This window comes from Lactuca saligna, chromosome 1, assembly GCF_052625555.1.
Source record: "Lactuca saligna cultivar CGN05327 chromosome 1, ASM5262555v1, whole genome shotgun sequence".
Classification (NCBI taxonomy): Eukaryota; Viridiplantae; Streptophyta; class Magnoliopsida; order Asterales; family Asteraceae; genus Lactuca; species Lactuca saligna.
This window is the reverse complement of record NC_136417.1, coordinates 76,413,209-76,427,859: the sequence shown is the minus strand read 5'-3', so window position 1 is coordinate 76,427,859 and position 14,651 is coordinate 76,413,209. Positions and strand designations below refer to the sequence as shown.

At 37.7% G+C, this 14,651-nt stretch overlaps 1 pseudogene; it reads left to right on the top strand.

Moving 5' to 3' along the window:
* Positions 1–1,297: 1,297 nt before the first annotated feature.
* On the top strand, positions 1,298–3,411 carry LOC145008647 (F-box/FBD/LRR-repeat protein At1g13570-like; annotated as a pseudogene).
* The last annotated feature ends 11,240 nt before the right edge of the window (positions 3,412–14,651 follow it).

The following is a 14,651-nucleotide window of genomic DNA, read 5'->3' as shown; positions in this document are numbered from 1 at the left end:
TGCTCGTGGATACAAGGTGTTATCTCACATCAACGACATAGAACCACCAACCAAAACCGTTCCCGACTAGGCACAATGGAGTGAAATTGACGTTATTACCCTTTAATGGATCTATAGATCCCTATCTAAAGATCTAATCACTCGAGTCCTGGAGAACGATGTTTCTGCTCATCAAGTTTGGGAATAAGTCAAGCAAATATTTCTGAACAACAAGGGGTTTCACGCAGGTGCTCTTGAACATGAGTTCACAAATCTCACCCTCTAGTCTGTGAACTCCCTCGAAGACTATTGACTGAAAGACATTCACGATCAACTAGCAGATGTTAAATGTCTTGTCTTTGAAAATCCCTTGGTCCTCCAACTCGTTAGAGTATGACATCATCGCCTCCTACATCAATTAAACGTTTCCTGACTAGGATACATTCTCCAATTGGAGCAAAATCGTCAAGCTTTTCATGATAACAATACCACCAGCACCACTGGTCTCAAGGTGAATGAAGCCAATGTCGCATATGACTCCTCATCATCACGACCACCACCACGACATCCCTATGGAGGTCGGTAACACCTGCAGATTCGGGTTAATCAATTTAAAGACAATAAGCGCCAAAATTAACTTTTTTTTATATAACATTATTTAGAATATATAATCTTAAGCAAGTTATAGTATATGTCACAAGGGTTCCGTGTATATAAAGAATGTTGAAATCTGAGTTATAACAAATAGTTATGACCCGTTGAAGTTTTACGACAAAACCGGCACAACATTGAGAATCATAAAAAGTGAATTTACGATAAAATACTTTCTAGCCTTAGCGATCTAAACGTAATTCGTAGTATATGTTAAACTGAGATTGCATAAAACGAACGTCCAAATCTGACATCGTATGAGGAACTTATGATCTTTCTAAGATTTAGCATAATAGTGCACAGCCTGAAATTTGAATTTTAGATCAATCGATTTTTAGCAAAAATAATCTAAACAAGAAATGAAGATATCGTTAATAAGAGTTCAACGATAAAAAGACAATTGAAAACAGATCTTGTATGCGAAAGATATGGATAAAACTTAGTCCCTACTCTTCGAGCGCGGTGAACTCAATACAGTTTTGTAAATCTGAGATAGAATAAGAATTAGCCAACGAGATCTAAATAAAAGTTGTAGTACTCATAAATATCAACGCATGGATATAAAGAACGTCAATAATAGAGCTTGTATGTTAAAGATATGGACGAAACTTAGTCCCTACTCTTCGAGCGCGATAAATTCGATACAGTTTTGCAAATCGGAGATAAAATGAGAATTAGCTGCCGGGGTCTAAATGAAAGTTTTAGTACTCGTAAATACCAATGTTATGAACTTCCTTCTCATGTGTTTTATTGTCTAGAGTTGACAAAGTTAGAACTACATAATTGTTTCTACAAGCCACCAATTGAGTTTGAAGGATTTCTTAATCTTGAAGATCATTATCTTCAAAATGTTGATTTTGGGGCTAAGTTGTGTGGAAATCAAATCTGCTTGCCACAACTAAAGGAGTTGTCCATGTATTCATGCACAAATATATACAATTTCAACGTCAAGGCTACAAAACTACAAAGTTTGTTTGTCATTGCTTGTCTAGATGCCACGTTGCTCCCATTATTGCATAGTCAATGTCTTTCTCTCTTTGCTATAGACGATTTTGTTAGAGGGGAAAGGATGCATTTGGCCAGGGTGATAAGTAACTTGCCTGAAATTCAAGCTTTATTTATCGATGGTAATTCTCTTAAGGTATGATAAGAACTAAAAAGTTTAATGCTTACCATTTACTCTTCCTCAATAGAACTATCCAGTAATTGTTCCTAATGTAATTATCATGTTCTTTTAGGTAAGGCAAAGACTCACTTTCACTTCACAGTTTTTATGTGCAGAAAATGTTCCAAAGTGGCTTCCAGATCCGATTTGTAATTTAAAGCATTTTTCGTTTAGAAAAATTCAATTTGGTGATTGGATCAACTTGATGGTGTTCTTTGTTTGCTTCGGAACTCGCCAAATATAACACAACTCCTTGTGATGCACTTGGAGGTGGTAAAGTATATTTTTTTTTCTTAGAGTAAATTACAGAATGATCGTTTTGGTTTGGTCGAATTCTCAGTTTTGGTCCCTAGGTTTAAATTTGGATAGGATTCATCCCTGTGGTTTGTAAAAATTACACTGTAGGTCCTTGGTCCATATAAAGACCAAATTAACCTTTCTATCTTTTTATCTTTATATATATATATATATATATATATATATATATATATAGGTATATTATCGTTTTTTTATTTTTATTTTAATAGAGTTAATATAGATTATTAATAAAATTATTTTTATTTTTTTAAATCAATTATCTAAAGTATATAAAATCGTATTATTATTATTATTATTATTATTATTATTATTATTATTATTATTATTATTATTATTATTTATTTATTTTTTTTTTTTTTATTTTTTTATTTATTTATCTTTGTTTTTGTGCTTTAAAAATCTTTTAATATATTTGATGTTTTATTTAAAAATATTTGTTAATGCTGTATTTTTTTGACGTTTTGTTCGTTTAAATTATATAATGATTTGCTTAAACTTTTTTTTCGAATAAACAAATTAATACAATAATCCGAACATGAACAAAAATTATCATTGATTTTGTTAAAAGAACGAACACGAACAATGTTCTCGTTCGTTCATTTATGTTTGTGAACATTCTTTTATGATGTCTTCTTATATTCATTTATGTTCGTTCATTTAATTTATTTATATTCATTTACGTTAATTTTTTTTATATTATATTATCATATTATATGTTCATTTATGTTCATATAGTTTCAATTGTGATTGTTTATCTTTGTTTGTTTATGTTCGTTTAGTATGTTCACGAACATAAACGAACGAACATAAACAAGATAATTTGTTAAATGAACGAACACGAAAAACAAAATCTCGTTTGTTAAAGAAAAAGAAAAAAGAAAGATAGGGTAATTTGGTCTTTTTATATGGATCAAGGACCTACAGTGCTATTTTCACAAACCACAAGGATGTAACCTATCAAATTTTAAATTTAGGAACCAAAACTTAGAATTCGACCAAACTACAATCACCATTTGTATAATTTATTGTTTTTCTTATATGAAACATGAGTTGGATGCTAAACTACGGTTGCATTTTATTTTATTGTATTTTATTCATTTATTCATTTATTGTATTTTCAGGGGCCTCAACTTGATGTGGGACCAGCTTCAAATCATTTGGAAGTCCCGGACTGCTTGGGCTATACATTGACTCAATTGCAAAGAGTCTTGATAAAATATTTAGAAGGATCATGACCTGAACTGCTTTTTATAAAGTTTCTTCTTGCTCACTCCCCTTCTCTTGAGACCTGTTACTGATGGGTTTTAGGTAAAACAAATAAACTAGAAAACAATTCCTAAGTTCACATGCAACCTACTTTGGATCTATGTTTTATCTATTGAACATACAACTTTGAATTGCAAAACAAGAACCCTAGAGGAGAGAGGCTATAATCGAAATCTACAAACTAGGGTTTAGTAATTACATACCTTTCAATTGTTATAGTAAACAATTGATGATTCCCTTGATCTTGATCTTAATCTTCTTGGAAGCTTAGCACCACAAGTGTAATGCCTCTAATGGAATCACACCCAAACTAGCAAGAAGGAAATTAGAGGAGAGAGGGAAGAGGGAGTATGCAAAATTTCGGTCCTTAGGGTTTCTTCCAAAGAAAAGAGTGACCAAAACATGAACTAGGAGGCTCCTTATATAGCTGAGGGATCTAGGGTTTAGGGGAAACCCTAGTTATCCTTTGCTTAGGGCCTAAGCAAACCCAAGGGCCTTATCCAAGCCCCTATGGACGAAATTACTAGGGTTTCCCCTAAAGATTTCGTCCACCCTTATCCAAGGGGGTTCTAGAGCCTTCCACTCAACTATTAGATAATTGCAAACTAGTCCCTGCACCTTATAATTAATTCTTTTAACCCCAAAATTAATTCTAATTAATTTCTGGCTAACAACTAATTAAACCAAATGATTTCTTATTAATATATTAATCTTTTAACATATTAATTCATTTATATTAATTTATTAATCTTATAATAAATTAATATCTCTCCTTTCATAATTTCCTTGTCCGGTTGCTAGGTTTGAGGGCAACCCAAAAGGACTGTGCTGCTATCAATTCAAGTACATACCAATTATAGTTATGGGCTTAGACACCTAATCCAACAGTCTCCCACTTGGATAAGTCTATAACTATAATTGCTAGTATGCCTTCTAAATTTGACCAACAAATTGTAGCTTCCAAAAAGCTGCTGCCGAACTCTGACCCAGTCAGTTACATGTCCTAAGATAAGTGATCATATAATCCTTCGTTCTGCTAGATATCCCTAGACAAAAGACATGGAATGCAATCTGATGGGTTTTAGCCATAAGAACTTTCCTATGTGCGCATGCAAAACCCTATTGCTCGGATCTAGGCTTTCTAATTAAACATGCTTTGAATCCAAGACTTCTAATAGCTAATTAGGTTAAATAACAATGATGAAACAGATCTAGAATCATACCTTTGAGTTCCTTGTTGATCTTGTTTGTCTTGGAGCTTCTAGAGTCACAAATGTCACTCCTCTAATGGCTTACAAACACCAATAGCAAGCAAGATGATTTAGGAGAGAGGATAGGGGAGGAATTCGGCCAGAGGTTCCTTACTTTAGGTTGTGTGTCGAATTCCCTCACCCCTAGGGTCTATTTATACTTGTAGACTCCTTAAGGGTTACCACCTAAACCCTAATTGGATAATCTTCTCTTAAAGTTATCCAAATCCATTCCATAGATAACCCTATGGACGATTTTGGCTTATCCAAGCCCTAGAAATCGTCCATCCTATCTAGGATAAGGATTTACAGTCTAAAGTGTAACTATCAAACAATTGACAGTTTATACCCTCTTATTTAATTAATCTCTTTAAGTCACCAAATTAATACCAATTAATTTATGACTTATATTAATCAAATAGTCATATATTATTCCTTATAATATTTACTCTCTCTTAACAAATCATCCTTCAAGTTGCTATGGTGAAGGCAACCCAAAAGGACCATGCACAACCAGATATAGTTATAGCCTTAGACACTATTCCAACAGTCTCCCACTTGGATAAGTCTAGTAACTATACAAGTACAATTCGGTTTGCAATCGTAGCTCTCAAAGACGCTGTCAACTCTGATCTAATAAATCTTTTCCTTTAGATAAGGGATCTTACAGTCCTCTGTTAGATATCATGCTGACAATCCTATGGAATGGTTAGTCAGGCATTTAGATTTCTCGATCTCCGATTTATTCGACATAAAACTTAATCGAACACATCAATTTAGTTCTGACCGGGCCCGACACATAAGTCAAATCAAATCATCGAGTGGCCAAGATATCTCTTCTACCCTCTTAGGATAAAATTTACAGATAAACTTCGACTTATATGCATTTACTTATTCATTAACCAACAATACACAACAATGCGTTTTATAACATCAAGTTACTGATGCGTTTTCGCATTATCAATGCACAATCAATTAACAAATAATAAACCATATATCTAGGTTTTAAGACTATATGATATTATCGTCTTGCGATCACCTTTTATATCGTATTCCATAAGGTGATTCCAGCAAGCGCGGGTTTATTCCAATGCTCAAAACCAGTTCATAAGCACTCATGAACGTTGCAGCAACCCTTGCTATGTCTAACACCATTTAGACATTCTACACACCAATTCATGACAATCTTCATTCATACCTACTCCCAACATATGAACGATTGTGGACCATTTGAATAATTCGATTATTCCTAATAAACTCAATTATTCCGGAAGTCAAAACATGCAAAGTGAAACAATAGTTAAACAACTAACATGTGACAGTAACTTTACTCATAAATAAAACTCCTTTATTTAATGATCAAATGTTAATTACATTTATCTATTATACGTTTCTAATACTATCTAATCTATACTAATATCATCCTTCAGCCCAATACTCCTAGCATGCTGCAAGTGCTTAACCCTACTCAGTCCCTTCGTAAGCGGATCTGCTGGGTTATCTTCTAATGATATCCTCTTCACTACGAGTTGTCCTTCTTCTACACGATGTCTAATGAAGTGATATTTTCTGTCGATATGTCGAGATCTACCATGATCCCTCGGTTCCTTGGTCAAGGCAACCGCACCTTCGTTATCACAGAAAATCTCCATGGGCTCCTTTATGGCCGGTACAACTCCAAGATCACCAATGAAGTTCTTTAGCAATATTGCCTCCTTCGACGCTTCGCTCGCTGCGATGTACTCTGATTCGCACGTTGAATCAGCTACGGTTTCTTGCTTGGAACTCTTCCAAGTCACTGCTCCTCCATTTAGGGTAAAGACCCAGCCCGACTGCGAACGGTAGTTGTCCCTGTCGGTCTGAAAGCTGGCGTCACTATACCCTCGCACCTTCAAGTCATCACTCCCTCCAAGGACTAAGAACCATTCTTTCGTCCTCCGAAGGTACTTAAGGATGTTCTTCATCGCAATCCAATGTGCTTTGCCAGGGTTCCCTTGATATCTGCTAACCATGCTCAAAGCGAAGGCTACGTCAGGGCGAGTACAAGTCATAGCGTACATGATTGAGCCAACTGCGGAATCGTATGGTACTCGGCTCATTTCTGCTATCGCGGCTTCGGTACTCGGACTTTGAGTCTTACTCAACTTGGCATTTCCTTGTATCGGTAGTTCTCCCTTCTTTGAGTTTTCCATACTAAAACGTTTTAGTACCTTCTCTAAGTAAGTATTCTGACTAAGTCCAATTAGTCTCTTACTTCTTTCTCTTACTATCCTTATTCCCAAAATGTAAGAAGCCTCTCCGAGGTCCTTCATAGCGAAGCATTTCCCGAGCCAGGACTTAACCTCCTGCAGGGTCGGGATGTCGTTCCCTATGAGTAATATGTCATCGACATATAAAACGAGAAAGCTTACTATACTCCCACTGGCTTTGACATATACACAAGATTCGTCTTCGCTTCGTACAAATCCAAACTCTTTGACTTTCTCATCGAAGCAAAGATTCCATCTGCGAGACGCTTGCTTAAGTCCATAAATGGACTTCTCAATCTTACACACTCTATTCGGATGCTTCGGATCCACAAACCCCTCTGGCTGAGCCATGTAAACATCCTCAGCCAACTTTCCGTTAAGTAAAGCGGTCTTGACATCCATTTCTCATAATCATGAAATGCGGCAATTTCTAGCATCACTCTAATAGATTTAATCTTCGCAACTGGTGAGAAGGTCTCATCATAGTCAACTCCGGGAGTTTGAGTAAAGCCCTTCGCAACCAATCGTGCTTTATATGTGTGTACGTTCCCATCCACGTCGGTCTTCTTCTTGAAGATCCACTTGCACCCTACGGTCTTACGTTCGGGCACATAATCAACCAAATTCCAAACTTGGTTATCGTACATGGATTGGATCTCGCTATCCATCGCCTCTTTCCATTTCGCAGACTCCGGGCCTGCCATGGCTTCCTTATAGCTATTAGGTTCATCAAGATTTACTAGTGTACCATCACTAATATACGTGTCCCCTTCGGTAGTAATATGAAAAACATAAAACTGGGGATGAACTCTAACTCTATCGGAACGTCTAAGAGGTAAGGATTCATCAATCGGTTCAACCGGAGTTTCCTCCTCGGGTTGAATGCCAGCGGTAGAGGTTCCTTCATATATCGACTCTTGAATCTCTTCAAGTTCGATTTGCCTCCCACTGTCTCCTTGGCTTATGAGTTCTCGCTCTCGGAAAACTCCTCTCCTCGCAACAAAAACAACATTGTCTTTCGGTCTATAGAAGAGATATCCAAAGGAAGTTTGCGGGTAGCCGATGAAAATACATCGCTCACTTCGAGGTTCAAGCTTGTCGTGAGTATCTCGTCTTACGAAAGCCTCGCAACCCCAAACCTTGATATGTGCCAACGAGGGAGCTTTCCCCGTCCACATCTCGTGAGGTGTTTTGGCAACCTTCTTAGTAGGGACTCGGTTAAGGATATGGGCGGCAGTCTCTAAGGCATACCCCCAAAAGAAGATAGGTAGTGAAGCACGACTCATCATAGAGCGAACCATATCCAATAAGGTTCGATTACACCTTTCTGCCACACCATTCAACTGCGGTGTCCTAGGAGGCGTCAATTGCGAAACTATTCCACACTCCTTGAGATAATCGTGGAATTCAAGACTTAGGTACTCTCCTCCTCGATCGGATCGAAGCATCTTGATTTTCCTGCCCAATTGATTCTCCACTTCATTCTTGAACTCTTTGAACTTTTCAAAGGTTTCTGACTTTTGCTTGATTAAATAGATATACCCATATCTACTATAATCATCGGTAAAAGTCACATAGAAGCGGTTCCCATCCTTCGTGGTTGATCTAAAAGGTCCACATACATCGGTATGTATTAGGTCTAATAGTCCCTCACCCCTTTCACAAGTACTCGTGAAGGGTGACTTAGTTATCTTTCCAAGTAAACAAGACTCGCATGTGTCATCTTCCCTAAGGTCGAATGACTCCAACACTCCATCCTTTTGAAGTTGGGCTATGCGTTTCTTGTTGACATGTCCAAAATGACAATGCCACAAGGATGCTTTATCCATACTAGTGGAAGAATCGATATTCAAAACATCATTTCCTAAGTTATCAACAATCATAACAGTTTCATATATTCCATTACATGGTATAGCTTCAAAGTAAAAGACACCATTTAGATAAGCCAAAATAGAACCATTCTCATTATTAAAAGAAAATCTAAATCCTTGTCTATATAAACCATGAAATGAAATGATGTTTCTAGCCATTTCTGGCGAATAGCAACAATTGTTCAAATCTAAAACCAAACTATTCCTAAGCACTAAAGAATACACTCCAATCTTGGTTACAGGCGACGATCTTCTGTTCCCCATGATTAGATTGATCCTTCCTTGCTCCACATCCCTACTTCTTCTTAGTCCCTGCACATTAGAGCAAATGTGATAACCACAACCGGTGTCAGGAACCCAAGAAATAGCATGATTAGAATCGTTAGATTTGATTGCATATATACCTGCGAAAGATGGCTTGATCTTTCCTTCCTTGATGGCTTGCAGGTAATCCGGGCAGCTTCTCTTCCAATGTCCTATCTTGTGGCAGTGGTGGCACTCTGCCTCCTTCGGGTTAGAGCAGGGCTTAGAGGGATCAACTTTGGTCCCACTAGAAGAGGAACCATCTCGGGCTTTCACCTTTCGATAGTTATTTGAAGAAGCTTTCCTCTTCTTTCCCTTCCCTTGACCAATAGCCAAGACAGGAGCAGCGGATGGATTGGGAGTTGGTGCAACAGACTTGTCCTTGAAATTGCTCTCAGCAACCCTCAAGAGACCTTGGAGTTTACTTAGAGTGACCTCCTCTTTGTTCATGTGGTAGGTCATCCTAAATTGATTATACATCGGAGGCAAAGAGTGAAGCACCATGTCGATCGCCAAGTCTTCGCCGAAGTCAACATTTAACTTGCGAAGGCGGTCGACATACCTTTGCATCTTTTGCAAGTGCACGGTAAGAGATTCTCCATGACCCATCTTAGCGGAAATCATGTTAGTGAAAATCTCGTAACGCTCTTGTCTCGCGTTTTGGTGGTACCTCTCCAACAAGTCTTGATGCATTTCGTATGGATACATGTCCTCGTAGGATTTTTGGAATTCGGAGTTCATGGTGGCGATCATGATGCAATGTACTTTCGTCGCATCTCGCTCATGAGTTTCAAAGGCGGTGATTTCGGTGGGAGTAGCAACTTCGGGGTTGATTTTCTCTAGCTTCTCATCGAGGACATACTCTTTATCCTCATAGCGAGCAATGGTGCGAATGTATCTTATCCATTCGCCAAAGTTCGTTCCATCAAAGGTGACCTTTTGGCAAAGGCTCATCAACGTGAAAGAACTAGCAGCAGCGTTGTTTGCGTTTGACATCTATAGAAAGGACAAAGATTGATTAGAATAAGAATCCCTAATTATCACCTAATAAGAAAAATTAGGGCTAGGATCCAACAATAACATTTACATACTAGAAAAGGGATGCCGTAATCTAATATGCAAATAAATTGAAGGTAAGTGAATGAAGATTCACTAATTCTCCATTACAAAACTTAAACTATTAGTCCTAAGTGTTTTTGAGAATTCCTAGGTTCGGATGAGATTCATTGAACTATTCAATGGCATGTTTAAATCTCGATATGCCCCTCTTGTTTGTGACTGGGATGCCGAGGATCACAAAGCGGGTGTGAATTACCATGCAAATTCACATGGTGCCTTCATTGTAACGATCACCTATTCGATGTGCCGGTAAACCACACACGCTCCATCGAACTATGATAAACAATGAATCACCCTTTGCCACCTTCGCTTAGAACCAATTAGTGTGCCGGTAAACCACACACGCTCCACTAACTTCTTAGCAAGGTGCAAAGTGTAATTTCATGGGATTGCATCAATTCACTTTTCCTAAAGTAACTAAGATTGGGAAATTTTTAAAACGTGTAGTTACTTTGTGTTTCTTATTATACTTTTAATGAGAAGATGAGGTTGCCCTATCCTACCCGTTCGGTTAACGACCCTCCACCAATCAAGCAAGCGGTGGGTGTGAGTGTACACCCATTAAGCGTCATTTTATAGGCCGCAACCTTATACCCACCTTATAGATCGGCTTCGTGAATGAGGCCTACTAGCGGTAAGACTAGCATTTAGTTATACATATATATATTATTCTAGTAATATCATATAAGTATAGGGTTGTATTTTAAAACCTTTTAAAATCTAGGGTTTGAAATTTAAGTTGTCTAAATTAAAACTTTTAATCACAAATATAAATTTCAAAACTTTGGGGTAGGTTTTAAACATTTAAAACATGGAGGATCAAATAACAAATAATTCCAATTAACAATTAATATCCTAATTATCTTTATTTGATTTATTTAAGATTTCTTTCAAGATAATTATCAAAATAATTAATCATTATCATATAAGGAAATTAAATATTTTATTAGATGATAAATATCTTTAATTAGATCAAGATAATAGTCATATTTATCAGAAAATCGGATTTAGATTGATCTAATATGATTAAGGTAAGTTTCCATAAGATAATTATGAAAAAATCCCGAATCTGGCCATTCCTGACGCCTGGACTCGACGAGTACACAAGGGGACTCGCCGAGTCAGGCCTACTCGCCGAGTCCACCTTGGAACTCGCCGAGTCAGTGACTCAAAAACCCAAAAATCGAATTTTGCAGGTTTGTTACAGTTAATCAAGCAACAATTTAAAGAAAACCAAGCTAGGCTCTGATACCACTGATGGGTTTTAGCCATAAGAACTTTCCTATGTGCGCATGCAAAACCCTATTGCTCGGATCTAGGCTTTCTAATTAAACATGCTTTGAATCCAAAACTTCTAATAGCTAATTAGGTTAAATAACAATGATGAAACAGATCTAGAATCATACCTTTGAGTTCCTTGTTGATCTTGTTTGTCTTGGAGCTTCTAGAGTCACAAATGTCACTCCTCTAATGGCTTACAAACACCAATAGCAAGCAAGATGATTTAGGAGAGAGGAGAGGGGAGGAATTCGGCCAGAGGTTCCTTACTTTAGGTTGTGTGTCGAATTCCCTCACCCCTAGGGTCTATTTATACTTGTAGACTCCTTAAGGGTTACCACCTAAACCCTAATTGGATAATCTTCTCTTAAAGCTATCCAAATCCATTCCATAGATAACCCTATGGACGATTTTGGCTTATCCAAGCCCTAGAAATCGTCCATCCTATCTAGGATAAGGATTTACAGTCTAAAGTGTAACTATCAAACAATTGACAATTTATACCCTCTTATTTAATTAATCTCTTTAAGTCACCAAATTAATACCAATTAATTTATGACTTATATTAATCAAATAGCCATATATTATTCCTTATAATATTTACTCTCTCTTAACAAATCATCCTTCAAGTTGCTATGGTGAAGGCAACCCAACAGGACCATGCACAACCGGATATAGTTATAGCCTTAAACACTATTCCAACACAATCAACCTCTTTGTCCAGAATCTATGTTTCCCGATTCCTGATTAGTGATGATGTAGGACTTCTAATTGAACACATCAATTTAGTCCTGGCTGGGCCCAGCACATAAGTCAACACCAAATCATCGAGGGGCCCACAGATATCGCTTTTTTCCATTAAGGAAAAAGGAACGAATAAACATTGACTCATATGCTTGTATCTTTTACTCATCAAACCATACATGATAACACGTTTTATAACACCAAGTTACTGATGCGTTTTCGTATTACCAATGCATAACTGACTTGCAAATTACAACTCATATATCTCTGTTTCAAGATTATAAGATATTATCGTCTCAGTATTACTCGTGATGAATTCCATGAAGTAATACTCTGAGCAAGGGTTTATCCAATACTCAAATCTCAATTTCTGAGTACTCATGAACGTTGCAGCAAAATCTATTGCCATGTCTATCCTTAGACAATCTACAATCCAGTTCATGACAGTCTTGATTCACTACTTACTTCCAAAAGTACGAGCGACTGTGGAGTTTGAATAATCTTATTATTCGGGAAGTAAAACATGCAAAAATGAAACACAATAATAAACAATTGACAAAAGGTAGAACCCAAACTTATAAATAATACTTTATTATTTAATCACCAAAAGTCAATTACATTTACTTTGTTACAAGTTTCAGAACAAAACTAATCTAACTACTAAAACTAATATCATCTTTCAGTCCTATGCTCCGAGCATGCTGAATATGCTTAGCCCTACTCAGACCCTTTGTGAGGGGATCTGCTGGGTTATCTTCAGATGACACCCTCTTCACTATAAGATGGCCTTCTTCTACTCTATGTCTGATGAAATGGTACTTTCTGTCGATATGTCTGGTTTTACCATGATCTCTCGGTTCCTTTGTCAAGGCAACCGCTCCTTCATTATCGCAGAACAGTTCCATAGGCTCCTGGATGGTTGGAACAACTCCGAGATCCCCGATGAAGTTCCTCAACCAAGCTGCTTCTTTCGACGCTTCACTTGATGCTATGTACTCTGATTCACAAGTAGAATCAGCCACCGTATCTTGCTTGGAACTCTTCCAAGTAACTGCTCCTCCATCTAATAAGAATACCCAGCCTAACTGAGAACGGAAGTTATCTCTATCCGTCTGAAAGCTGGCATCACTGTAACCATCTACTCTCAAAGTATCATTGCCGCCAAGTACAAGGACCCAGTCCTTCGTTCTTCGCAAATACTTGAGTATATTCTTCACGGCTATCCAATGAGCTCTACCTGGGTTTCTTTGATAGCGACTGACCATGCTCAAAGCAAATGCCACATCAGGACGAGTACATGTCATAGCGTACATGATCGATCCGACAGCGGAAGCATAAGGTACACGACTCATGTCATCTATTTCCTCATCTGTACTCGGGCATTGAGTCTTACTTAATTTGGTATTGCTCTGGATAGGTAGCTCTCCCTTCTTGGAATTTTCCATACTAAACCTCTTTAGTACCTTATCCAAGTATGTGCTCTGACTAAGTCCAATTAGTCTCTTCTTTCTATCTCTCAATATTCTAATCCCAAGAATATAGGCGGCTTCTCCTAGGTCTTTCATGGAAAAACACTTTCCAAGCCAAGACTTAACTTCATTCAAGGTTGGAACGTCATTACCAATGAGTAATATGTCATCGACATATAACACCAGAAAAGTTACTATACTCCCACTAGCCTTGATATACACACAAAACTCATCTTCACTTCTAGAGAAACCAAACTCTTTGACTTTCTCATGGAAGCAAAGATTCCAGCTGCGAGATGCTTGTTTCAATCCATAAATGGATTTCTCAAGCTTGCATACCCTATTGGGAAACTTTGCATCAACAAAACCCTCTGGCTGACTCATGTAAACATCCTCAGCCAACTTCCCGTTAAGGAAGGCAGTCTTGACATCCATCTGCCAGATTTCATAGTCATGAAAGGCAGCTATGGCGAGCAATATCCTAATAGACTTAATCTTAGCCACCGGCGAAAAAGTCTCATCATAGTCAACCCCTGGGGTTTGAGTGAAACCTTTTGCAACCAGTCGAGCCTTGAACGTATGCACATTCCCATCCATGTCTGTCTTCTTCTTGAAGATCCATTTGCACCCAACTGTCTTCCGACCTGGTGCACTATCAACCAAATTCCAAACTTGGTTGTCATACATGGACTTAATCTCGCTGTCCATTGCTTCTTTCCACTTGGAAGCCTCTGGGCCTGCCATTGCTTCCTTATAAGTGACTAGTTCATCTAAGTTTACCAGTGTTCTGTCACTTATGAATGTGTCACCATCTGAAGTAATATGAAAACCATACAACTCAAGTGGCACACTTACCCTAGTGGATCTCCGAAGTGGTAATGATTTATCAACCGGTTCAACAGGGACTGTTTCCTCTGGTTGAGTGCTAGTGTCATCTAAGGTTCCTTCATTGGCTGACTCTTGAATCTCTTCAAGGTCAATGGTACTCC